The sequence below is a fragment of the Rhinolophus ferrumequinum genome (assembly GCF_004115265.2).
Source record: "Rhinolophus ferrumequinum isolate MPI-CBG mRhiFer1 chromosome 15 unlocalized genomic scaffold, mRhiFer1_v1.p scaffold_54_arrow_ctg1_1, whole genome shotgun sequence".
NCBI lineage: Eukaryota > Metazoa > Chordata > Mammalia > Chiroptera > Rhinolophidae > Rhinolophus > Rhinolophus ferrumequinum.
The window spans coordinates 14588110-14613450 of NW_022680357.1; the positions used below are offsets into that span (position 1 = coordinate 14588110).

Genomic DNA, 25341 nt, shown 5'->3' on the forward strand with positions numbered 1-25341 from the left:
CAGAGGCAGGGGCAGTTCTGCCTCAGTGAGGCGCCCTGGGGGGCTTTCACCTCCTCTCGATAGATCTCTCAGCATAGGATCCACCTTGGACCTGGCAGTCTTTTGTGCATTCGTTCTTTCGGCAGAAATGTATTAGGTACACGGTTTTCCCAGCTCTGTGCGAGGAAACCTAGAGACCCAAACGCCTGCCCACAAGGCACTTCCTTTCAAGTGGGGAGGACAGACACAAACAAAATGAGTCAAATGGTACGTGGGGGAAGCAAAGCAGAGAGAAGACTCGGGGGAGAGGCGTCCTTTGAACGACAGTGGCTGGGAGAATGTCCTTACTTACCGAGAAGAATGGAAGAGGGAGGAGAAGGGAGGCAGGCAGGCAGGGAAAGGGGTCCAGGCAGAGGGAAAGCGGGGTGAGCCCTGAGGTGGGAACACCCTGACGTGTGGCGGGACAGAAGGAGGGAGGTGGAGGGCAGTGAAAGACAGGCCGTCAGCAAGGAAATGGGGGCAAGATCATGGAGATTCTAGAACCTGGCTGTCACTCGAAGCAAGAGGAGACCCACTGGCACGTTTCAGGGCAGAGGAAGGACAAGGTGTGACTCGGGAGTTAACTGAACGGGGTAGAGTGGAGGGGGGTCGGTTGGGACAGCCCAGGCAGAATCTCACGCACGTAGGTGTCTCTGGGCTACTTGAGGCTTTGGGTGTTTATTGTGTGTCTGTTCTGGCTCCTATCAAATTTTAGTAAATGAATTGATTGTCTCCATTTTAAAATTGGGAGGTTTCACGTGAAACCATTGATTTGGTGTGAGCTTGTCTCAGGGGTCTGCCCGCTCCGGGCCTGCAGCTCGCTTGGCCCCGAGGGGGTGGAGATGCCACAAGGAGGGACTGTCCCTTTGCACAAATACTGAGCTGCTCTTTAAAACAGACCAGAGCGAAGAAAACACCTCTAGAGATCTTGTAAAGGAAGGAAAAGCCGAGAACGTGGGCTGTAGTTCCCATCAGGGAGGCACCTCTTTGCGACCACGCCTTCCGTCCGATTTACTGAGAAGGCTGAAAAGGCTGAAGGGGGAGGAGAGGCTTTGCCTCCTCTGAGGTGGGCATGTGGGCATGGTGCACAGCGTTCCCAGAAGAGCTGGACGAAGCATCTTAAAAAACACAATAAAACAAAAAAGCCACCTTAATCAGGGCGGTTTTCAAACATGAACAGAGTGCTGAGAATTGGATAATGGACCCACCCCCCCCCCCGCCGCCCCACCCCCGCCATCACCCAGTTTCAACCGTAATCAGTTTGTGGCAGCCTTGCAGCTTCTCTACTCTCACCCTCTCCCCCGAGCCCCAGTGAAGCATTGCCAAGACATCATAAAACTGTGCCTGTAAATATTTCAGTGTTCATCTCTCTTTGAACGTAGCATCGACATGGCTGTGACACCTAAAAAGTTAACAGGCATCCTTAGTGTTGTCAAATACCGAGGCCACGTGTTCCCAGGAGTCTGGATTTTGAATCAGGGTCTACATAAGGGACAGGCTTGGAGGGACGGCCTCTGTTTCAAGCTGGAAACGGCTTGTCTCCTTCACAGCTGGTTTCTGGTGGTTGGTGGCGTCCTGGGCTTGGTGGCGTCCCATTGTCTCCTGGGAGACCCTGGACTCTGGAGGGGGTCCGGGGAAGGCACAGGTCTTTGCTCAGCTTGGGCAGGATACACCTGGCGCCCTTGAATGTGAGAAAAATGTTGGGGCTTCGAAAGATACTTGTTCCTTTTGTTCGTAGGATAGCAGCGATAAAAGCAGGTGATTTGGAAACACCGCTGGCAGATTTTTGCTTATTTACAAATTCATTCAAACATTCATCCCACAAACATTTATTAAGTAATTACAGTGCTCGGCACTATTTGAGCGTTTAGTGAACAAAAGCCGCACAGACCCTACCTGGTGGTATCCAACTTGCGAAGATGGAATCTTCGCAGGTAGCTGTGCAGGAGAGCCTCGTGCCCTGTGTGAAAGGGCTGTAAAGAAAGGAAGATGGTGTGAGCACTACAAGGGCGTGACCGGAAGGTGAGAAAAGCCTCTGAAGATGCGTTTTGCCGTTAGGACCTGCAGGATAAGATTGACAGGCCATTGAAAAAGAGGTCGTTCCAGGCTCGGAGTCCCCAGCCTAGGCACCACTGACTTACTGGGCTGGATCGTCTGTGCCCTGGGGCCTTCCTGGGCACTGGAGAATGTGTGGAGCATCCCTGGCCTCTACCCCCCTAAATGCCAGGAGTGTCCCCACCCCCAGCCACTTGTGACAACCACAGATATCTCCAGTGTTCTCTCCCCAAGGGGCAAAATCACATCCAGCTGACAAGTCTCCAGTTGCTGAGAGAGAGAACAGCCTGCACAAGACTCGGGTCAGAGATGAAGTAGCTGCATTTGAGAAACTTAAACATGGATAGAGGATAATACAAAAATGAGGAGAGGTTAGTTTACAGAAGTACAAGAGTGAGTTAGAACATTCTCCCACCATCTTCCAAGAAAGGACCGAATTCACAAATACCCCAAAATGGTGAGCGTAACAGCTAACGTCGGAGGCACTTCCTTCAACCCTCAAAGCAAACCTGTTTTACAGACGGGCAAACTGAGTCCCATGGTCACATAAGGAATCCGTGGCATGAAGTCTAGTGGGGACTAGAACCAGTTCTGTCCGGTTCCAAGGTTGGTGTTCTTTCTGCTTGAAGTTGGCCCCTTGGGGAAGCCAGCTGGCCAAGACGGGTGGGAGGCCCCAGGCCACCTAGAGAGCACAGCCATTCCTCAAACCCGTGCCTGGGCAGGGTAGTGATGCACCACCTGCCATCAGGGAACGTCATAGAAGAAGGTCACCTGTTGTCCCCAAGTCTGTCGCGCTCTGGTTAAGATTACCACACTCTTTTTCCTCCAGACCTCCCGTGGATGCCCCAGAGGTCATTTCAGCCTAGGTCAGATGGTGGAACTCAGCCAGAGACCTCTGGACATCAGGTAGCAGAACCCAGGCCTACGGCCCTTCAGGAGAATCGCGTCGGGTCTCGAGGCTGCCCCCTAGGGGCCGTGTGTTGACTTGCAGTTTGAAGCCGTGACTATGGCATGCTCATCTCTAGCTTTTCAGCATCCTGACGGATGAGTGTCCCAGCTCTCAGCAGATGGCTACGGTTTGAGTCCGAGGTCTGCCACTTCACTAGCACGTGACCATGAGCAAGTAAATTCAATCTTTGTGAAATCAGGATGTATGAACCTAGCAGAGTCCGGGCGCTTAAAGCAAAGTGCTCAGTAAATGTCAGCTGTGACTACCTGAGCCCTGAGCAGGAGACCCAGAAATCCTTTCTCAGACCATGTGCCCATATGGGGTTCAGAGGAGAGAGTCATCCTGTTTCTAGGGGGTTCAGCTTTATGCTCCAGGTCTCTCTGCGTCTCTGCCGGCGTGTCTTTCTCTCCCTGTACCTCTCACTGCTGTCGTGTCTGTGCCCTGCCCCCCAAGTCCTTCTGCCCACTGTGCTTCGCCAGCCTGATGGCCAGAGGTACTTCATGCATCAAGCACTGCTGGTTCCTCTTGCTGTTGTTTTCCTGAAGTCGCCCCACACAAAAACATATGAATTTTGCAGATGAATGGTTTTATCCCGGGCAACTCTGATAGGCTTTCACTTCCCATCTGCCACTCCATCTGTAGCTTCCAAACCCACTTCTCCCATCCCAGGAAGGGCGAGCAAACTCAGGAGCCTTCTCGAAAGGTCGGGCGTGCCCAACTGGAAGCTTCTGAGAGGCTCTGAAACCTTGCGGGATATCCCAGGGCAGAGCCCGCCCCCCCACTCCCCACGTGGCTGCTCTGGCTGTTTGGGGTTTGATTTCGCCCCCCTGCCCCCTGCCATGCCTGCTGCCCAGCTCTGCTGGGGGGCCAGACTCTTCCGCTCTTAGGTAATAAAGTCTCGCCGGTCTGTAGTAACCACAAGCCCTGGACACAGCCTGGTTACAGATTCTCGGCCACCACCGACGGGCCGGGGGACTCGGCACGCGCTGCGTTAGCTTTCTGCATCTCAGTTTCTCTGCCTAAAATAGGGTCACAACATTGGTACCTATTTGATGGGGCCGTTAGGAGAATTAAAGGAAATAGTGCGTGTCAAGGGCGTAACACGGTACCTGACACACAGAAAGCGCTTGAGAAACACGGGCGGTTAGCATCCTAGCCGTGGACTAGAGCAGGCACCACAGGCGACTTAAGTGCCGGCTGAGCTGCTTTCCTTTCTCCCGTTACTCATGAAAAGACCAGGAAAACAGTCCTTGAACTCACATCTCTTTCAAAAGAGGAAAAAGCAACGTTAGACTGCGAACACTAGTGTTTCAAGGGAAAACAGGACAGAACCCATGCGTTTGCTACCATGAAGGATATTCTGTATTTGGACTGTGCAAGCGAAGCGTGTTCAAAGAACCAGGTCTTTCCGCTCCAGTGTTGCTGACGTGACTGCCTGGCCCACGTAGGGTCTGGTTGGAGCTGGTGATGCATCCGGTGCGTGGATGAAAGCGGGTGTTTTGAAACGTTGAGACGAGGCGAGGTCTTGAATCATCAAAGGACGTGCTGGTTTTATTTGATATATTCTGTTTACTAAGGCAGGAAACTGCGCTCTCATACGTTAGGTAGGGAGGGGTGAGTCCAAAAGCCGTTTGCCCTGTTGTCTGGTTGGGGCCAGAGTAACAGATCCCCCCACACCGTCTGTCCTTCTCTAGGCCCGGTGTCTTGCAGCAAAGGGAGGAGGGCCGAGTGTGTCCCGGACCCCTCCAGGCCTCACGTTCTGTCTGTGGGGTGTGTGTGCGTGCACGTGCTCGTGGCAGGGGAAATAGCACTGACATTTTTCAAGCTTGACTCATCATCTGCTAATTCAGCCTCTTGTGTATCCACGGCAACAAGGTCTAACCCAGTGGGCCCACGGTGCATTTACGTAACACGGGGCTGTGGACCCAGGCCACCGTCCTGAGATGCCACCAGGGAGGGACCTGGGCTGGGACCTCAGACCTGTTCTGTGGTGCCTCAGCAGGGAACCCCAGCTCGGGAAGACAGGGAGCAGGTGTCCGGGGCTCCTGCAGCGTGCCCAGGACCCGTGTGTACGTGGGACTGATCCAGCCAACATTTCCTGTGTACCTACTATGTGTCAGGCCCTCCATGGGGCCCTTGAACATACAGTGTGTCTGCAACTTCGTCCCCCAAAATGAAACTTCCACTGTGTAAGGAAGTTGAAAGAGGTTGGCGCCCAAACCAAATCTCTAGCACACTTCTTCGCACGCATGCCATTCCTCGCGAGTGTCATCACAGACCCTCGTCACCCCTGGCGTCGGCAGGGCTGCGGGGGCGGGTCCTCCCTGCATCTTCCTCGTGTCTGTCGGTTGCTGTGTGCCCTCGGCATCCTCGCCTGTAGGTGTCTCACGTCGATCTCTTCCCTCTGCCTTTGGCCTTCTCTCCCCTATGTCGGTCTCTCTCCACGTGACCTCCCACTAGGCACCCCGAGTTCATTATGCCCTCACTTAACTAATGGCATCTGCAAAGGCCCCATTTCCAAGTAAGGCCACCTGCTGAGGTTGTGGGTGGGTGTGAATGTGGGGAGACGGGTACCCTTCCATCCAGGACAGCCGGGCTGAGTGCAGGGTGCAGCTGCCCCAGGCAGGCACGGAGCGGCCCTCGGTCTCCAGCCGCGTCTGGAGCGGGCACTGCTGACAGTCCCATTGGCGGCAGTTCTTGCACAGACTCCAGCCTCTCACCTCTGCGTCGGATGGAGCTGGCGTTTCCTGTTCCTTCATCCAACAGTCATTTCCTGAGCACCTGCTGTGCGCCTGGCAGGCAGACAAGGTCCCTCCACGGAGCATGGCATCCTGGGACGTGGTTCTCCACAGGGGAACATCGGGGTTCCGCGTGATTCTTGGAAGGTTTCTTTACGGTACCTTTAAAATATCAGGACTCCACCCCAGACCATTTGAATGGAAATTCCCCGTGGGAGGCAGCAAGCAATGTACACCCTTAAAGCTCTCCGGGGGGTTGGAATACACACCGAGAGTACAAACCCACTGGTCTGGGGGAGACACAGACACCTGTCACTTACCGGCAGTAATAACGAGCAAGGTCAATGCTACGTGGAAAATGTGTCATTAGCCTCCGTCCTCCTCATATTGGGGGGCCCAACACCCAGCTCTTTGGGTGTGACCATCTCCCTCGTTGGCCACTTTCTCAGCGTCCAACCCCTTTTCCTGCGACCCCAAAACCCTGGTGTGACACCTCCCAGGGGGAAGCTCCACCCGGACGATATGCGAGTCAGAAAGGGCGTCTCAGCCCAGGCCGCTGGTCACGAGGGACCAGGAAAACGCCTGCAAGGAAGCCGTTAACACTTCCGTTGGCCTCTGCAGCAAACCCCTCATTTCCTCAGCCCTGGTATTCTTCAGCCCGGCGGGGCGTCCTCCCGCCTTTGCAGATATGTCATTGGCCCTCCTCCCACCTGTGCCTCTGAGTCTCCTGAGCCATGTTTTAGGTGGGACAGCTCCCCGGGCTTTCTGGGGGATAAGGACTGACCCCGAGTGTGTCCCCCGGACAAATGGAATGAGGTTGGAATTCCTGAAGCCCTTGCGGTTAGAAGCTCCGAGTCTCCTTGGAAAGCCAGGAGTGGTCCTGTCCGTTTAGAACACTGACTTGGCTGACGCAGATAAGGACGGATGTTTCTGGAAGGTCGGAGGAGTTCACATAATCAATGCAAAAGGGGGTGCAGAACAAAAGGCAGGAATGACGTGGCTATTTCACCAAAGGGAAAGCCACTGTTGGGCTTGAGTCCGTGCCAGCCATAGTGTCAGTTTGCCATTTTCATCCTTTCATTACCGGAAAAGAAATTCAGTGTTCTAAGGGAAAACGTTAGATGGTTTTATCTTGAGTCCTGTGTCCCTTCTTTGGTCAGCCGCGAGTAGAGCATGTTGGTCATTCATTCACTCGTTCATTCAGCACTTGCTTACTGAGAACCTACTAAATGCCAGGCAGTGTTTTAGACCAGCGCTGTCCAACAGAGCCTCCGTGGCGACAGGGATGTTTGGGAACTGTCATTGAGCGCAGTGCCACTAGCACCATGTGGCCGTTGAGAGCTTGAAATGCGCTGTGAGCAGCTCCGTTTTAAATTCGATTTTGGTTTGAATTTAAATGTAAACAAGTAGCAGATGGAGCAGCCCAGTTTTGGATGCTCGGGATGGAGACGTGAACAAAGCCGATTAAAAACTGGTGCCATCGTGGGCCTCATGTTTGTGTGCGGCGGGGGGAAACACTTCCACTAGAGAGAATTACAGCGCTGGAAAGAAGTGAGAGGGAGTGGATGAAACAACATGGTTTCCATCCTCTGCCAGTTGATGGTGTCACCAGATCCCAGACTGACCACGCGTTGAACTTTGCGAGTGTTTTCTTCCTAACGTCTCCCTCCTGAGATCTCATAGTTCCCTGCCTTCTTGTTGGCGGCTGCTATGTACGTGTCTGTGGAGGGAACATGTCTAATCCCGGGTACCGTCCTATCCAGTGCATTTAGCACATTTGCTTCTCAGGAAAGCAAAGCCTTCATGTAGGTGGCTTGGCCACCTGTGGCCAAAAGCACGGGTGCTGTGCATCCAAGTGCATCCTGGGAGTTTGGGTGTGAGCCCAGGGTGGCCCACAGCGTGGGTGGTTCACACCGCGGACTCTGTTGTTTGCCCCCTGCCTCCTCCCTCACGTCTAACTGCAGGTAAAGATTATTCTCAAGGGCAGTCTGCAAAGGCAGCGTGTCTGCAAAAGTCAAGTGGAATAGGAGGGATGTGTCTATGCCTTTTCATGGTGATGGCAGAGACTTGGGCTAGCATGGGCCCACGGGACAGCGCTAAGGTCGAAGTGGGTGGATCGCTGGAAACTATGGATCGTGTTATCATTGTCATTACTATTCGTATTCCTATTCCTTTCCTCCACCTCCTGTTGCTGCTTTGAGTTATTGGCCAGCATGGAGAGTGGTCAGCAGTGGAGTCTCAAAGTCGATGCCCGGGGAAGCCCTTCAAGCTCTGTCCTGCTCTGGGAGCTAAAAATAATAGCTGGCTAAACATATTAGCTAGCATTTCGTGAGTACTTAGCACGTGTGGGACCCTGGGCCACGTGGCTTCCGTGTGTTACCAAATGTCACGAGAACCCCAGAAAGTAGAGGCTACCGCTGCATCCCATTCGACAGATGCGGAAACTGAGCCTGAGAGAAATTAAGGACTGTGCCCTGTGTCTCACAGCTGGAGGGGATCAGAGCGTCGATTCAAACCCCTGCTTCTTGCATCACTGGGGAAAACAAAAACAAAAGAAGACCTGAGTTCTTCACCAACAGGTCATATTGTACCCACTGGGCAGTTGGGGACCGAAGCCACCCACTCATTCTTCTCCCACGTCGTTCTGTTCCTCTGGTTGAGCATCTGGAGGCAGGAGTGTCCAAGACCAGGAGAGAAGCAGTGCCCGTCAGAACTGGAATCCAGAGTCGCCAGCGTTCGGCCAGCTGCTAAGCTGCCGTCACTGTGATCCACTCCTCCCAGCATCCCCGGGGGTGGTGTAGAGATGGGCACTGAGACTCGGCAGGTTCAAGTGACTTGCCCAAGGTCACACGGCTCGGCGGGGCCCAGCGCAGGCTCAGCTGACTCTCAGGTCTACAGCGTACGTTCTGCTCCGCCCAGCTGCCTCACCGGCGAGGTCAGCCAGCACGCTGCATAAGCAGCTGGGCCCAAAGCAAAAAGCCAATCCCACAGGAGCACAAACCCACCCTGTGGCCGCCACAGCCAGTGTGGCCCCATCAGCACATGGGATGTCTCTCTCTGGCCGGTGGGAGATGGGGCTTTGCCAATTGTGTTTGCTCTAAGCCTAGAAAAAAGAGGGACCGGCCCCGGCTTTCACATTTCCTTTATCATCCTGTTCCCTCTCCAAACCCCTCCACAACTGCCTGAGTGGTGCCCCCATGGAATTCTCACTGATGTAAATGTCAGCCTCCGGCAAGCCTAATCAGGAAGGAATGGCTGCCCTCCCCCCATGTACGCGCAGCTGTTCCACAGCAAAACCGAAAGGAGGTCTTCCTGCACCCCACTCGCTCCAGGAGAGCCCACGAGAGGCTTTGTGGTGTCAGCTGACCTGGCGTGGACTCGTGTCTCCGTCCCCGACCAGCTGGATGATCTCAAGACAGGTGCGCTCAGGCTTTCTGAGTCTTGTTCCTCTCACCTGTACGAGGGAGGTGATAATGTTAGCTGTCAAGGGGCAGCACAAGGGAACGGCAGCCAGGTGGGGGCCTTATGTCCAGCTCTGCCACTGCCTGATAAACAGCCGGGTGAGAACGCGACGGCTCAGCCTGGCATCCGGAGGCAGCCTCACGCGCATGCCTCCCAGCAGGATGCTGAGCCGTGCGTGCCCAGGGTTTTACAGGACAGAGAGATGGCCTGGTCTGCCAGGGAGACCGTAGCGTACGGCATCCCCCCAGTGGCACCAAAGGAAGAGACAGAAGAGCAAGTGTGCTGGCCCTGGCCCCGAGGGGTCAGGTTTGGGCAAGAAACAGGAGGAAAAGTAATGGAATCCAGATGGGGGCTTTGCCCTCTAATAACCCCGCCCAAACCACCTCGAGGCACAGAGAAATCATACCTCAGTTCCTCCCCGCCCCAGCCCCCCCCCCCAGAGAGGTGGGTAGACAGGGTGTGAGACCAGAAGCCAGGCCAAAGCCCCCTCCCCACTCGCTGTCCCCATCGGTCGTTATAACAACGTGAGACACTGCAACAGGGCCTGTCCCAGAGCTGGCATTTGTGCCAAGCGCTCAGGAGATGGCTCTCTTTCCATTATTAGTATGATAATGAAAAATCCCGGGTGATTAATTCTAGACCAGAACGCGGTCTGGCCTTTTCTGTAGTCACTCGTTTTACTGGCTCCATCTTCCTTCTTTCCTGTGCTTTATGTATCTGTATCCTTGTACTAACGGGTAAATGCAGAAGACTGAGCGAGAATGAGGGAGGGAGAGCACATGGCTTTGAGGAAATCTGATCGTGTGGGGAACCCGGAGGTGGTTGCCTAGAGTCAGCCAGGCCTGGGTGCCGTGTGGTTGAGCTCGTGGCCCCCATGGTCCCCGTCGGCCTCCTGCAGCCAGGCTGCTTGCAGAGCGCCTTCCTGACCAGGGCGCCCAAAAAACACTGTCCCTCTCATGGTCACTTAACTCTTGAATCACTACGGCCACAATCTCCCTGAGCTTTCCAGTTGGAAACCGCAGAGTTCTGCCTGCAGGCCTCCTCGCCACCCCGAACCCCGTCGCCACCAGGCTCGTGTGGTATGCCTGCGACCAGCCTGGTGGCCACGACCAGCCCCACAGGCACGGTTAGAAGGTGGCTCGGACATCTGGCCGGGTCCGCAGCCTGGGGGATAGTCACAGAATAGAAGCCAAGGCGGACAGCAGAGTCCCCCAGGCGCCCCCTGCATCCGCTCCCTCCTGCCCGTCTCACGTGAAACAGCCCCACCCGGTCCAGGCTGAGCCTCTGGAGCCCGGACTCCTGCCTCGGCCCGTGCCTACCACGCCGCTTAATCGCAAAGTGGGGACTGGCGAAGAAGAGGTCATTCGGGTTTCTCCGGGGTCGGGGGTGGGGGACGCATGTCACACATCGCCTCTTGTTCTCTTGCCGAAGAAGAATGGAAGTGGTGCCCCAAGAGCCACTGCCTTGATTCACTTGTGTCCTTTGCCTCCTCCAGAAAAGGATTCTCCTTGGGTGCGATTTAATTGTGTTCATCCGTCAGCGTTACTTGGCAGACGCAGCCAGGGGCACAAACACTGCCACCCCGTCCTCTTTGGGCTGCTGGAATGTGCTGGAAGGCCAAGCTGTTTTTTGATTACAGAGCCAATCTTTGTTTAAAAGTTTGCTGCCCTGGGGAAGTTTCTAACACGTTTCTTTAAAGAATGCATTCTCTGAGCACCTACAGCTAAATAGTCCCATTAATCCAAATCGCTTTGCCAGGATACAGTGGAACCGTTCAGCCACCGTGGCGGGGTCCTAAGGCAGGGTCCTAATGGGGGGGCTGCAGTCTCCAGGGGAGGTACTTTGTCATGAATCGATCTAACAGGACAGGCCCCTCCCCGAGTGTCTCCACCCCGTTCGTGCAGCCCTGAGTGTGAGCTGGCCGCTGGGCCACATGTTTCCACGGTCTCATTTCATTTCTCAGCCACCTAGTGAGAGGGGACCTTCGTGACACCCATTTAAGGCAGAAGGGACATGGGGAACTCACCCAAAGTCGCTCACCTACTGAGAGGTGGAGCTCAGACTTAAATCTTTCGTTGGCCGACTAGGCGAGTTGCTGACTCATGCCCTAATGCCGGCTAATTCTCAGAGATTTCCCAGAGTGACTGGGCCAGTGTTCCTGTTGTGCCTTCTGTAAATCTGGCTGATCTTGGTGTCTGGGTCCCCGCCATCTATCTGTCTAGATGTACCTGGGCTCCCCTCCTGTAATTTGTCTCAAGAGGCTGCCGCAGGTTGCAGTGTCAACTTCGGAGGAGAAAGAGAAATTTTTAAGCCTAGGCAATGACTGCTTTCCACCGAATGCCTTCTAATGATACATCAGCTTAAACACCTCACTGCTGATTGATTCATTCTTTCGTGCAATTAGTCAGTCAACCAACACATGCTTATATGAAAACTACTATGTGCCAGGTGTTTGCTAGGATCTGGGGTTATAGCCACCAATAGGACAGTTAGCATCTCTGCCCCCCGCAGATTAGGCTGTGAAATAATTACACGTTCATGGCACTGTTAGGAAGTTTACATACGTATCGTACAGGAAACAGAGACGCATATAACCTCTTCTAGGGAGTCAGAGAAAGTTTCCCTACAGGAGTGCTTGGAGCTGAGACTTGAAAGAAGTGGAGGAATGAACTGAAAAAATGGGGGATGAGTGTCCCAGCCAGAGGGGGTTGCATGTGCAAAGGTCCTGAGGTGTGAGGCAACGTGGCCCAAGCAGTAAGTTAAGAGAGGCTTGTGTGGACAGGGTATGGCACGTTAAGGATCCCAAATTTATCCTAAAAGCAGCAGGTTACCTTTGAAAAGTATGTTATTAGAAAGTGCCATGATGAGATTGCTTCAGCTCCCCATCCGTTGCTTTGCAGTGGGAAAAAAGGAAGGAAAAAAAAAAAAGAAAAGAAAAAGGTAGAGAACTGTACCAGGCTGCTGGAGGAGAGGAAATCCGACAGCTAATATTTTCTGCTCATGGGTATGTACATTGCAGCTCAGGTAATTACTTTACACCGGGCTGCGCCCTCCCCGTTGTTTCACTGCTGTTATTTTCTCTCTGTTGAGCCTTTCTGCAGCACACAAAATTCTTCATAGCCTCCATGGCCTGGGTTTCCTGGAGCTAGCCCCTGAAATCCTCTTTCTGTCTGTCCTCCGTTTGGCACAGATTTTCCAGAGCTCAGGCCATGGGGATGTGTAGCCACGCAGTGAGAAGTGTGCATTCGGGGATTCGGCAAAGCCCCAGCTGGAGCCCAGCTGCCTGCTCTCCCACAAGCACAAGGCTCAGATGTCCCACTCACTGGCCACGAAACCTTGGCAAGTGGGTCATCCTGTCTGTGCCTTGGTTTTCTCATCTGTGAAGTGAGAGCCATCAGAGTTACCCACTCATCCTTTGCCGTGAGGATTCAGCTGTGACATGTGAGGTGCCTTGCCAGACACAGAGAAAGGACTCAGTGAGTGGTGACAGTCAGGGTGACCCAGGGTGACAGATGCACTAGATGGACGACGGATCCACAGTGTGGAGATGACACGGGTTTTGTTTAGCACGTGTCTCTAGTGCGTGGTACAGCGCCTGGCACATAGTAGGAGTTCAGTAAGTCCTTCCTGAAGTAAGGACTCCAGGAGCAAATGAGGGGCCCGTGGCCCTGCCGCAGCCGTGACAGAGGCTGCAGTGCCTCTCGTCATATATTCCTAAGTAGCGGAAGGCTCGCCGATACTTCGTTGCATGGTTTTCACTTGCGCAATTATTTAAAGCGTCTCTGGGCTTATTGCAGGGTTGAGGATCAGTGGAGAGGTTTTGTCTTTACTGATTTCTTTCAGCTAGAGGCGTTTTCCGATATTTTCCACCATGAAAATGGAAAACTGTTCCAAAGAGCCAGAGAGTCAGTGTCAGAAGAACAACGAGCCGTGGTGGGTTCTCGTAAATCCCACAGTTGGCCCAGCCCCCTTCTCTGCCGAACTGAGGTGCAGGCGCGGATACTCTGGAGGGCTGAGGGATGCTGACAGGTCCCCTCTGGCCGGCCACGTGCTGGCTTCCACGCAGTCTGGGAAAGGGTCTGAATCCCACGCAATCCCTTGATGTCGTGAGGCAGATGTCCAGTCTGTCCGTCGTCCTGTGGGAGGAGCCAGGAGGCAGGACCTCAGCTGTCCACTTTGCCTCCAGTTTCCACGACCAAGCCCCGTGTCCCCTGGACCTCTGTGGTGGAGGCCTTGGACTCCAAGGTCAGGTGGCCCGGGTGCAAATTCCTGCTCCTGTTGTGTGTGTGTGGACTATCCAGCCTGGCACCCTCTACTTCTTTATCTGCAAAATGGGTGAGAATATCAGTGCCCAGTCCATGCGGTTGTCAGGAAGGCAGAATGAATCAATGTCTGTTCTGGGACACGTGACTTCCCCTCAGTGGTTACCCTCGTCATCGCTGTCACCAGACACGTTACCCAAGCGTGGACAAGCCCAGTGTGCTCCACGGTGAAATGGAGCTCATCTGCCATCCTTCGAGGCTGCTTGTGGGGATTAAGTGGACAGCGTACATAGAAAATATGTACCATAATACTAAGCACGGTCATTACTGTAGCTGTGTTGTGATGGCTTTTTTTTTTTTTTTTTTTTTTTTGGTTCAAAATTTAAAGGTTCACCTGGCATAAGCTTTTATTGTGGTGAAATACACGTAACATAAAACTTGTCATCGGCGACGTTTGGCTCATTTACACTGTTGTGTGAACATCATGTGTCTAGGTGCAGGCATTTTAATCATCCCAAAAGGAAACCCCGTACCCATGAAACAGTTGCCCTCCATGCCCCCGTTCACCTCTGGCAATGACCCGTCTGCTTTCTGTCCCTGTGGATTTACCTGCTCCGGGTGTTTCATATAAAAGGAATCACACAATGTGTGTCCCTCGTGACTGGCTTCTTTCCCTTAGCTTCTTGTTTGCAAGGTCCACGCGTGTTGTAGCAGGTTATCGGTATTTCGTTCCATTTTATGGCTGAATAATATTCCAGTATGTAGACAGACCACGTTCGGTGTATCCCTTCACCCACTAGTGGATGTTTGGGTTATTTCCTCTTTGGGGCTCTTCTGAATAGTGCTGCTATGAATATTCATGTGCCGTCTTTTGTTGGAACAACTGTTTTTAATTCTTCTGGGTATTTTGGTGGCTTTTTAATGTCCATGGTTTAACTACTTAAGAGAGAACGGGCAGAAATAGTAAGATAAAGTAGGAAAAGAGAGGGATTTCAGCTTCTTTATGTGGGTTTGCAATTTTGGCCGACCTCAGCGCTTTGGGGAACCCACCAGAGAGGTTGGTCTTGGCTCCCTTCTCTAGTGATTGGTTCCGATTGATGTCCCAAGGGCTCCCACTTCCCCTGGGGAAACCCCTGATAACTGTGTTGCCACGTGGCCTGCCTGGGGAAGCCAGCCATCTTTGTCCCTCCCTCAGAGGGAGGTAACAAGAGCAGTGAGGTCATCAAGCCCTTCCTAGGTGCCAGGTGCTGAGCTCAGCGTTTCACACGCGTGAGCTCATCAAGCCCTTGCCCAATTCAGACAAGGAAACTGATACGCGGAGGCATAAAATAACTGGCAGGGTCACACGGCAAGGAAGCGAGAGAGGCCACTCGGTGGGGTCATTGCAGCTGGGCCCGCCCATGGATCTGCCTTGGCGTGAAAGGGATTCTGTGTGAATTGGGAAACTCCATTTGCAGGACCTGGCACAGCGTTGGGCGTTTCATTCAACATTTGTCCCTGTGTGTACTGAGCACCTGTTATGCGCCAGACAATGAGCTAGTCAAGCCTTTCTCAACGGGGGTTCCTCCTCTGAACCCCAGATCACAGGAAGCGATCAGAATGGCTGTTCTCTTGATCCTTGCTGATTCGTACAATAACTAGCCCCAATTCTTGAGGCACAGGAGTGAAGCTAATCCAGGATGTAGAATGGACGCCTCGGACACCAGGAACCAAGTCTCACAGAGACCTGGTCTCCGTCATCACTGTTTCTCCAACATCTAGAACAGTACCTGGCACATAGTAGGTGTAGCAGGAGTATTTGCTGAAGTAATGAATGGGGAACTGCGATGGGCACAGACAGACAGGAACCCCGCCCTCACCGAGCGCACGTCCGGTTTCACAGTTTACGGCCCAATCCTCCGACAATCCAAACCGTTTCAATATTCAAGGACCTAGTACAGAAACGATTCATCAGTGATAAATGAACTTGTACCAGCATCTGCCCAGCACAGTTAAATGTGAGCAGGGCTTCAGAATAGTCCCAGATGACATTTGTGAAATGATTTTTTCTTAAGAAACACTATCCGTCATGTGGGAACGCAAGGGGAGCAGGACTGAGGCTTTGCCTGTCAGTAAGTATCTTGGGAATGCCTGTAAACGAGTCCCCTTTACCCAAGGAGCAGGGTGCATGAGCTCGTGTATGGTCAAATAAAACGAGACCTTAAGTTACCCCCGTGGAAATGAGTCCGTACAACTCAAAGTGATGCCAGCCCTTGAAAAAGCTAAACTCGTGTCTAAAGTCAGAACTCAGCACAGTTTTTGGCACTTGGGAAATGCTCAGGAAGTTGTGGAAGGAAAGGAGGGAGAGAGGGCCGGAGGGAGGGAGGAAGGGAAAGATGGAGGGATGGAAGGAAAGGAGACCGGGAGGGAAGGAAGGAAGAAGAAAGGAAATTTAACTCACATCCCTAATAGTAACACAACTAACATCTAACTGTTTATTGTATACCAAGCACCCACGCTAGGAGCTTCACCTAAATGCATCATTCGTTGTGTCCTCAAACACCTCTATGAAAGGTGTCCTGTTATAAATCCCGTAGCTTTGAAGGCAGACGTGCTACTCAGAGACGTTGCACCTGCCCCAGGTCAGCCAGTTTGCAGGGGTGGAGCTCAGCCAGCCCTGCTGCAGAGGTGTCGTCAGACGCTGTGCTCCGCCCCCTCCCAAAACAAAGAATTGGAATCTGTATTGGCCATCTTCTTTCATGATTTTTCAAACTTTTATTTTTAAGCTACTCATTTTTTTTTTCTCAATTGAAACGTCACCCAAGACCGCAGTGTGGCAAGTAGATGACAGTGGCTTCTCTCTACAGAAACTTCAAATAAGCCATTCTGAGCTCCCCCCGGCCCCCACCTCCCGCCTCCCACACCCCAGCCCCAGCAGGAACTAGGACCACCCCAGACACAAGTTGAGAACCACTGGCCTCTGTGATAAATTTTCAGAACGTGTTCTGAGAATTCCGGAAGGGTTCTGCCTCCAAGAACTGCTAAATTATCATCTCAGAGCTGTGTCCTCTGTTTGTACAGCCCGCTTTCTTTTTTAATGTCTCATCAGCCCTTGGAAGTCTGTGGGTGAAGAATATTCTGGGCTCAGCATGTCCCAATCCTCCAGAATCGCTCTCCTGAGCCAAGAATCTGTGTCTGCTTGAGGTTTGCAGAGGTGGCCGCGATGTGTGTTTCTCTGTGGAGGAGCACGTGGCTTCTCTGTGTGTTGCAGTGTATTTTGACCTTGTTCCAGTGCAGACAGGCTAGTGAACCCGGCAGGTTGCCCAAGGGGATCGGTGACAGTCAGCTGTCCTTCCAGCTCAGTCCCATCCCGGGGCTGAAGTCTGAACTGGTCCGACCCTGACCTCCTGTGGTGTCTTACCCCCAGCGGAAAACAGTCTTGGAGAAGCAATAACAACAACAACAATAGCTAACATTCTAGAATCGTCTGGGCTAGGCTACCCAACCCAGAGCAGACGTCTGCCGCTTTCCCCCGCCCAGCCAGTTTCTGGATCAGCCGGGATTTTCCCATTGTGAGCGACAGATAATGCCCTCGTGTTTCATTTACTCCTCTACGCCCCATAGCAACCTAGAAACTTGGTCTGCTATCATCCTCGGTTTTAAGGATGTGACGTTTGACCTTCAAATAGCCCAGATGACCTGCCCAGGGCTGCACAGCGAGGGAGGGGTGGAAACAGGACTTGAACCTACAGCTCTGTGCTCCCAGGTCTGCGTTGTTTTAACTGCTCCAGCTTCGGATACGGTGGTGTTCCTGCGTTCGGGATGGCGTGTGGTGAGATTGGAATGGATACATTATCACTGTAGGTCATTGCCATCCGTTTTGCAAACCCAGGGGAGTGTAGAATGGTGGGGGCTGGGGGGGTGGGATCTGTTCTCAGCCACACACACAGGGAAAGCGGAGCTTATGGATTCAGTTCGACTCAGGGTAACGCTCACTCGCTTGAATTCGAGCCCTCCCCAGCTGGACTGACTAGCGGTCGGTTCTTGCAAAGACAAGCAGGAGTTGACCAGGCAAACATGTAGGCAGGGTGTTTCCAGCATGAGGACAATTTAGACCAAGTCCCCCAATCTGGAACGCAACTCACATGTCCTGAGCCGTTTCTGTGGGCTACGCTGAAATCGCCTGGGGCCCCAAAGAGAAAGAGGCATCAGGCTGCTAGAACCTTCCATGTGTCAGGCCTGGGCTGGGCCCTAGGGAAATATGGATGAATCAGACAAGGTTGCCTGCAATCCAGACACTTACACGAGTGCCAGGAACACAGTCGTGTGAGATAAAAAAATGTCACAGCTTGGCGGGGGACTGGAAGTGGTTAGGCGTGCCTTTCCTCTGACAGGTCTAAGCAAAAGACATAGAAATTTCTTTCTGGAGGCTTCCATTTACTGAGCACCTACTATGGGCCAGGCACTGAGTGCTCCGTACCCAGAACACACGGGCAACTCGGAAACCATTGTTATCCCCATTTTGCAGAGTAGAAAACTAAGGCTCAGCGAACTTGAGGACTTTGCTCAAACTCAAACAGCAGCAAAGTATCCAAGATCAAAAGAGAAATTTCTACAGACACCTCTCTGCAAACAGCTCTCATTGTGGCCAAGTTTTGGCTTTTCCCACTTAAATCACATTTACTTTGTAAGATTCAATCTTTCACCGTCCTCCAGAGTAGGCTTCACCTTCTCCCCCCAAAACCAAATCAAATAACTGTCTGTAATCAATTGTTGTAAGGGGATGCACAATTTGGTTAACCAAATGTTGTGCTCGTTTGGGATGTCTCATGGCATATGAGGGCAACCAGATTTCAGGGAATTAAAATATAATCAAATAGACCGCACGCACACATACGCACGCATGCACGCACGCAAGGCTGAGTGGCATTTAGTTCTTCATTCATGAGTCAGGCAGTGTTCTAGGATCAGGCCGGGCCTCTGGACGTGGATTCTTGTCAGTTACCTTTCCATTACAACCATCTGGAGAAAAGGCTGACGCGTGAAGAGTCCCACTGATGGAACATCAGATAAACGGCCTCTTAGAATGGCTTACGTATGTTTAAAGTGAAAAATGTGCGTCCTACACGTGCTCTGTGAAAGCGTTGAGACTTTGAGAAATGGTGTGCCGGTTCCTGCAAATGCAGTGCACGTGCTGTAACGCTGCTTCTGCGTGCCAGCCACAGAAAGAGGGATGCAATTAAAAGTGCGTGGGTTTCATTCCGCAGGAGGTGCTCGAGTGTGCTGTCTGCCTGTGTGCGGGGGGCGGCACTGTCCCCTGGCGTCTCCAGCATGAATTGTATGTACTTCAGCCCATCTGATGTTTTGCCACTTATCACAAGACTGTTAGTCTCCCTTCCCCACTGTCCTGTGTGCTGCTTGAGGGCAGGTACCGTAACCACCTGTTCCAGGTGCGTGGTACCTGAGCTGTCAGAGAAATGGCGGATCATGTTTCCCAAGACAGCAAACAGCTTGCAAAGTCGTAAGTGTTACAAAGAGCACGCCACGTTCAGAAAACTTCACGTCGTTCCGAACACTGGTCAGGCAAGGCCAGCTCACGCCCCATCTCGCACGCCTGGTGAAGGAATTAGGACATTGTCCTGTGGGTAATGGAGGGCCACTGAGGATATTAAGCAGACGAGGGGACGGGATCAGACTTATGCTTCAGAAAGATCCTACCAGTGTTCCCAGAGGATGGGTTCAAGCAGAGTCTGAAAGCTGGGGCGGCGTTGTACCCAGCTCCCTTTTCCTCGGGCACCCAATTGTGACTGTAGTTATGGCCATGGGATCCTGGATGGATCCCGGCGTCTAGCTCCTTCCCTACATGTTCCCCTGTATCTTAGCGAACGTGGGTCTCACTGTGAGCTCAGACTACCTGCAGGTTGGGGCTGACCCTTCTCTTACCTGCAGTGCTTTTGGCGTGGACCTTTCTCCTAGTTGTTCTGGAGTCTTGCCTTCCTGAGAGGGTTCCCAGTAACAAGACGACTTCAGGATGGTGCAAGCATCATGGAGGGTCGAGGACAGAGTGACAGCGGTCCCTGCCCCCACCCAGAAACAAAGAAGCCGCGTGGGAAATGGGTCCAAGACCACTCATGACATGGAAGTCAAGTGGCTGGGGCTCAGACTTCAGACAAACACGGCAGCAAGGCCCACACCTGGGACAGAAGGCTTTATCACTGTCACCGCCGGCTGTGCAACCTGGAAGGAAGTGGGAGGCTTCCAAAGGCAGCTGTGGATTCCTGTTTGTTCTTGGGCTCTCTTGCTAAAGAAATGCAACGCACACCTGAAGCGTCTTCATCGCAAGGCGGGCAGGACCTAAAAGGCCCAGACTGGACCTGGACAGCCAGGGTCTAATGTCCTCTTCACGTATACTAAGACTTCGGCCAAGCCGTTAAATCTGAGTCCTCTGTTATTCACGTATAAACTACTACTGGTTCGCGGGGTTACTGTGAGATTAAAGGAGGTGCATTTAGCACTTTCTAGGTGACCCAGGGAGGGTTTTCTGCAGCCACCATTGTTGAATGTTCTGGTGCCTGCGTGTCATCGTGCCACAGCTCCCCCAGCGCACTGGGCAGAGACGCAGGCCAGAGCGTCCCAGGCCGAGGGAGTGGGGTGGGCAAAGGCACGGGGAGAGAGTGAGTGAGTGATGGCTGTCTGCCTTCCTGGGCTGAGCCCCTCGCGTCGGGCAGATATTGTGTGGGCCGGGCAGCTGCCCCCGTGAGGCCAGCGAATATTTGCTGAGCACCTACTATGCGTCAGGTCCTGGAGGAACAGAGCAGAATTAGACCCAGTACCTGCTCATCTCACGACTCTGGCCAGGTTCCCGAGAAGTATTGTCCAAGGTGTCTCGGGAGGAAATCCCAGAGCTGTTGGCAGACAGGTGGCAGCAGCTGGAGCCGCTGCCCCGGGCACTGGAGAAGATGGGTCGGGGTTCCCCCATACACACCCCCTGCCGCATGACAGAAGGCTCACGTGGGGCCCACTGGTTGTTGGTACCACGGGGAAGCCAGAGGACCCCTGCCCAGGCCTGACCAGCCAGCCAGAGGAGCCCACACCTCTCCAAACATCCTCCATTCGATCACTTTGCAATTTCCTTCTCCCTCCCCAGCTGGTAGCCAGCTGGCTTGGTTCCCGTGCAGTGGGGTGAGCCCCAGCCATGCTGTCAACTTGGGGCCGCCTTGTTCCATGGAGTGTATCTTTCTGAAAACAGAGAGGACTAAAAAGTGCCCTTTGGATGAACAGTTCCACACCCAGAGATTTAATCCTGCATCAATCTGTCATACCTGCATCCGGAAAGATAGACGTATACGGATGCTCGTAGGAGAGCAGTATCGGTAAGAGTGGGGAAGGAAGTAATCTATATGCCCATCATTAGGGGATTGGCTAAGCTCATTCCTTAGGAAAATATTTTTTTAACTTTTTATTTATTTTAAGTGTGTTTTTCCAGGACCCATCAGCTCCAAGTCAAGTAGTTGTTTCAATTTAGTTTTGGAGGGTGCAGTTCACAGAGGCCCATGCGGGGATCAAACCAGCAACCCTGGCGTTATGAACACCACGCTCTAATCAAGGGAGCTCACCGGCCGCCCCAAGATGGCAAATTTTATGTGATGTATATTTTACCACAATGTAAAATCCGAGGAAAAAAATAGATATATCAGCTTCACAAATGTCCTTGCTGAGGGCAACGCTGAAGTGGTATTTGAATTGAACGTGCATATGAGACTGTGCACTTGAGACCCTAGAGGAAGAAGCTGGGGACACAGTGATGTGGTGCCTCCTCGACCCGCACCGCCAACCGCTTGCCTGATTCCACGGTCCTCCGTTCCCCACCCCTCGTGCGCAGTTTTGCGCCACAGACGGCCCGCCCACTGCACCCAGGGGGACTAACCTTGGCCGTCTGGGGTCTGTTTACTGGCAGCCTCAGCCGTCTGAAATCCTGAATCCTGACATCCACAAAACGTCTGTGCCTAACTTTTGCCTGAGCCGCCGTCAGCCTCACTGTGAGTCGCGAGCACCCCTGGCAGGTTCTTCTCAGCCTCCCGTGTCAGAGAAGGAGATGTGAGGCCCACGTGTGGTGGGCAGGAGGGGCCCAGACAAGTGACATTGGCTCTGTGTGGGGCTGTTTCCTAGTGGAGACGGCACAGGCGCCAGCCCCTTCTGGCTGCCAGCAGACAGGCGTGGCTGTGACCGGGCTCCCGGGCATCCAGAGCGCTGAGCTGTGCCCCTCCCTCCTGTGTGTCTTCATGCCCAGAGAAAAGTCGCACATTAGACACACAGTGATGGTGCCGTGGCCCTCTGGGGGCCAGTTCCTAACTCTGACCCTGCTGGGAAAGTATGGACAAGTCCGTTCCAGGGGGCGTTTCCAATCCATGCGCTCAGGACACTCCGCTGGTGTCATGCACAGAAAGCCTTCCACGTTCAAATCAGGTTGGGTCTTTATACTGCTGTCCCCAGTTCAAAATGTCTTAAGCTTCCGGTGTTCAAGAAGGCAATAATAACACCGTTCGACAACAGGTGACATTTATCAAAGGCTTACTGTAACGCCAGGTGCGCCGACACAGGACTCACACGCATTATTTTATTTAATACTCCCAGCACCTGAGGCTTGTGGCGATGAAAGTAACGTGCTCCAAGTCTGAGCTTGCAGGAAGAGACCACGGGGAGAAGATGAAGAAGGAAAGGGGAAGAGAATTAACTACCGATATCCATGCTTGACTGAAAGCAGCGCCTTTTAAACTTGAAAAAGGCACCCGGGAATCATGTGCAAAAGCAGATTTTTCAGTCAGTAGGTCTGGGGTGGGGGGAGGCCTGAGATAGGACAGGACTGATTCTCTGGGTGCGAAGACCTAACTCTGAACGGGGAGGCACGAGAGCACCGGAGTCGGGGCATTCCTTCATTCACTCCCTCATTCATTCATTCATTCATTCATGCATTCATCGGCAGAATCGGTCTGGTAGTCAAAAGCATGAGCTTTGACCTTGCGAAGCAGGTTCTCATCCTGCTTCTTCCCTCAGTGGGCCACCTCTCTGAGTCTTAGCTGCTCACCTGTAAAATGGGGATGAAACTCATGTTTTATGTCACCTTTGCGACTGCTAAAGGCAAGAAAATGTAGCACACGTTCGCCCCCGGGCCTAGGGCATGGCAGGTGTTCCGCGAGTGCTCGTGGAGCTTCGTTTTGCCTTCGTGTATGTATTCATACCAGTCAATATTCCCATATGGTTCCCATGCACTTATTTTAATATTTATTGATGGCAAACAAACACGTTGATTAAAACAAAGGAAGTCCCAGGGCTCCCGGGGCTACTGTGATGGGCCCCAGCGTACCCACCGTGAATCAGGAACTGGCATCCACAAAGAGACATGTCTTCTGATTCCGCGAAAGGTGCAAGGCGACGGGTGAGGAGACAGACACAAGTGATGCGCTGTGGGAGCCACCTGGCAAATGGCTGCCCCAGAAAGAGTGAGTGAGAAACGCGTGTGAGGGGAAGAGAGAGAGCGGGCCTGGAACCCGGTAACGTGTCAACAGATCGCAAGCTGTTAATTATCCGGAGAGAACTAAATATTATGTAGGCAGTTAGCGACAGGCGTCTGAAAGCAACAATAGGAAAACCTGGTCCCCAGCCGAATTCCGGCTCCCCTTGGAGAAGGGCTGGGGTGACAGGCATTCGGAGGAGGCTCTTTACAGAGAGGGAGAGCGAGGGGCCCCCCCCCCCCCGGGGCCTCCGGGAGAGGAGGGTGGCAGGGGTCCCCCTTCACAGGTCCATCCAACCAAACACTCAGCCCTCTGCTTTGAAAAGCGGCTTTGCCCACAAGCTCTGGGCCTGGAATCCACGCCCCCCGCCTCCCCGTCTGCCCTCCCTCCCGCAAGATGTCATCTTTTGAGAGGATTTCATGTGGAAGCATCGCTAAGTAAATTCGCTAAGTGCCTATTCATCCCTGTCAGATGGGGACTTGGTGAAGCAGTTAATGTGAAAATGGCCCCAGCCCGGGGCCCTGAAAGGCTGTTTCTGGGGTTGCCAAATGGAGCTGCAGCCGCTGACCCTGAGAGGCCTGCGGCTTCCTGAGAGGAGGCCCAGGAACCCCAGCCCGGCCCCTCCCGTCCTCCCACCGAGAGGCCCCTGCTTATTATTCCCGCTGCCAGGGTCCCATTCATAGGTTAACTTGTCCCCCCATTCATCGGGAGCACAATAATGAACTGTGGCGGAGAGTAGCTAGCGGGTTGGTAGACAGGAACTGCTGGGACGCGGAGAGGCAATGGGCCTCGTTAAGGTTTGCACGGCGCTTGCTGTCGTTTTTTTTATAGGCGGATTTAGTTGCCACCTCTGTGGGCGACTTCAGGAGGCCCTCTGCCCACAAGCAACCGGAACTCAGCATGGGGCACGCGTGGGCTTGCCCTTGCAGCGTGCCAGCGGGTTTTGTCCACGCCAAGATGCACCCTTGTGCAGACACGTGGGGCGAGCCTTTGTCTGCGTCCCCATCCCCAGGGTTCCCCTCCGTGCCCACCTGCAGGGCTTAGCTTTCTGCTAAGCGCGTGTGGGGTTTAGCTCCCTGCAGACACACGGGGGTGTCCTGGAGTCTGCCGCTGCTGGAACGGCTGGTTTTAAACGGGTGTTTGTTTCAGTAACGGGGTGGGACAACAGCAGAGCTGGCTTGTTTTCACTGCCGCATCTCTTACCTGTTCTGTGGCCCCTTCCGTTGGAATCATGAGTTGACCAACCTGAGTTATCCAATCCCAGCACGGGGATTTGGCAGGGAGAGACTGCAAGGAAATGAAGGAGGGGGAGAGGTGGGGGCGGCTCAGACCAGACGGTGGGAGACGAAGTGTAGAGCAGCTTGCATTTATTGTGTACCTACTGTATGCCCTGAAATCCACCTGGTTATCCGTTCACAACATATGCACGGAGAGCGTACTGTCTGCTGGGCAGCCAGGTGAGGTCATAGAAGGTCACGTGATTTACCTGTGGACATGCACAGCTGGATGTGGATCTGGGACCTGTCTCCAGACCTTTCGGCTTCTTGAGCCCAGGCATCACCTTCCTAAGGTGTCCCTGTGTCCCAAAGGTCTAGCTTCCCTTCCATTCCCAGAGATGCCCTTTCTGTCCACTGCCTTCCCGTGTCTCCCAGTTTGAAACAATGGTTAACCCTTTCCTCCCACGTAAAAATCGCTGAGCAGAGAAGCCTGATGATAAAGGAGCTGTCACTTCAGCACCGTTTACCTGTTTGGGTTTATGCAGCGGAAAGAGGCGACTGCATTTCTGGCAGATGGAGGCCCACGTGACTGCCTTTTAAAATACTGTCACAGCTGTATGCACAAGCTGATTAGCTGTGACTACACTGCTGGTGCCGAGATTGATGGCGATAAATTTGGGATAACAATGCCTGGAACGATGTCATCCATTTGTATTGCACTTCATCTTTTCTAAAGCTCTCTCAAATCAGTTGCCCGGTAACTACCGAGGGCGTGGTGTTCATTCATTTGTCCAACAAACGTTACCGTAGCTCCGACTAGGGGCCCGTGATGAGCCAGTCTGACTAGGTTCTGTCCTCATGGAACGTACATCCTAATGTGAGCAAATGTAATGCTTTCTGACGGTGATAAGGTAGCGAAGTACAGAGGGGTATGAGAAAGGTGTAGGGGGGGTTACCGGTGCGACGTGAGGCTGGGTGGCCACAAAAGGTCTCTCTGATGAGATGACATTTGCAAAGGGACCTGGATAACGAGCAAGCTAGGAATGGGAAGATGCAAGGCAGAATTTTCCAGGCACAGCCCGTGCAAAGGCCCCGGGGTTGCTATGTAGCTGGCATTGAGCTCCTCACTGGTGACTTAACTATTTCCAA

At 53.1% G+C, this 25341-nt stretch overlaps 1 protein-coding gene across 1 annotated transcript in view; it reads left to right on the forward strand.

Moving 5' to 3' along the window:
• XYLT1 (xylosyltransferase 1) overlaps positions 1-25341 on the forward strand; it is a 287617-nt gene that overhangs the window by 227226 nt on the left and 35050 nt on the right. The gene's annotated exons all lie outside the window — the stretch shown is intronic.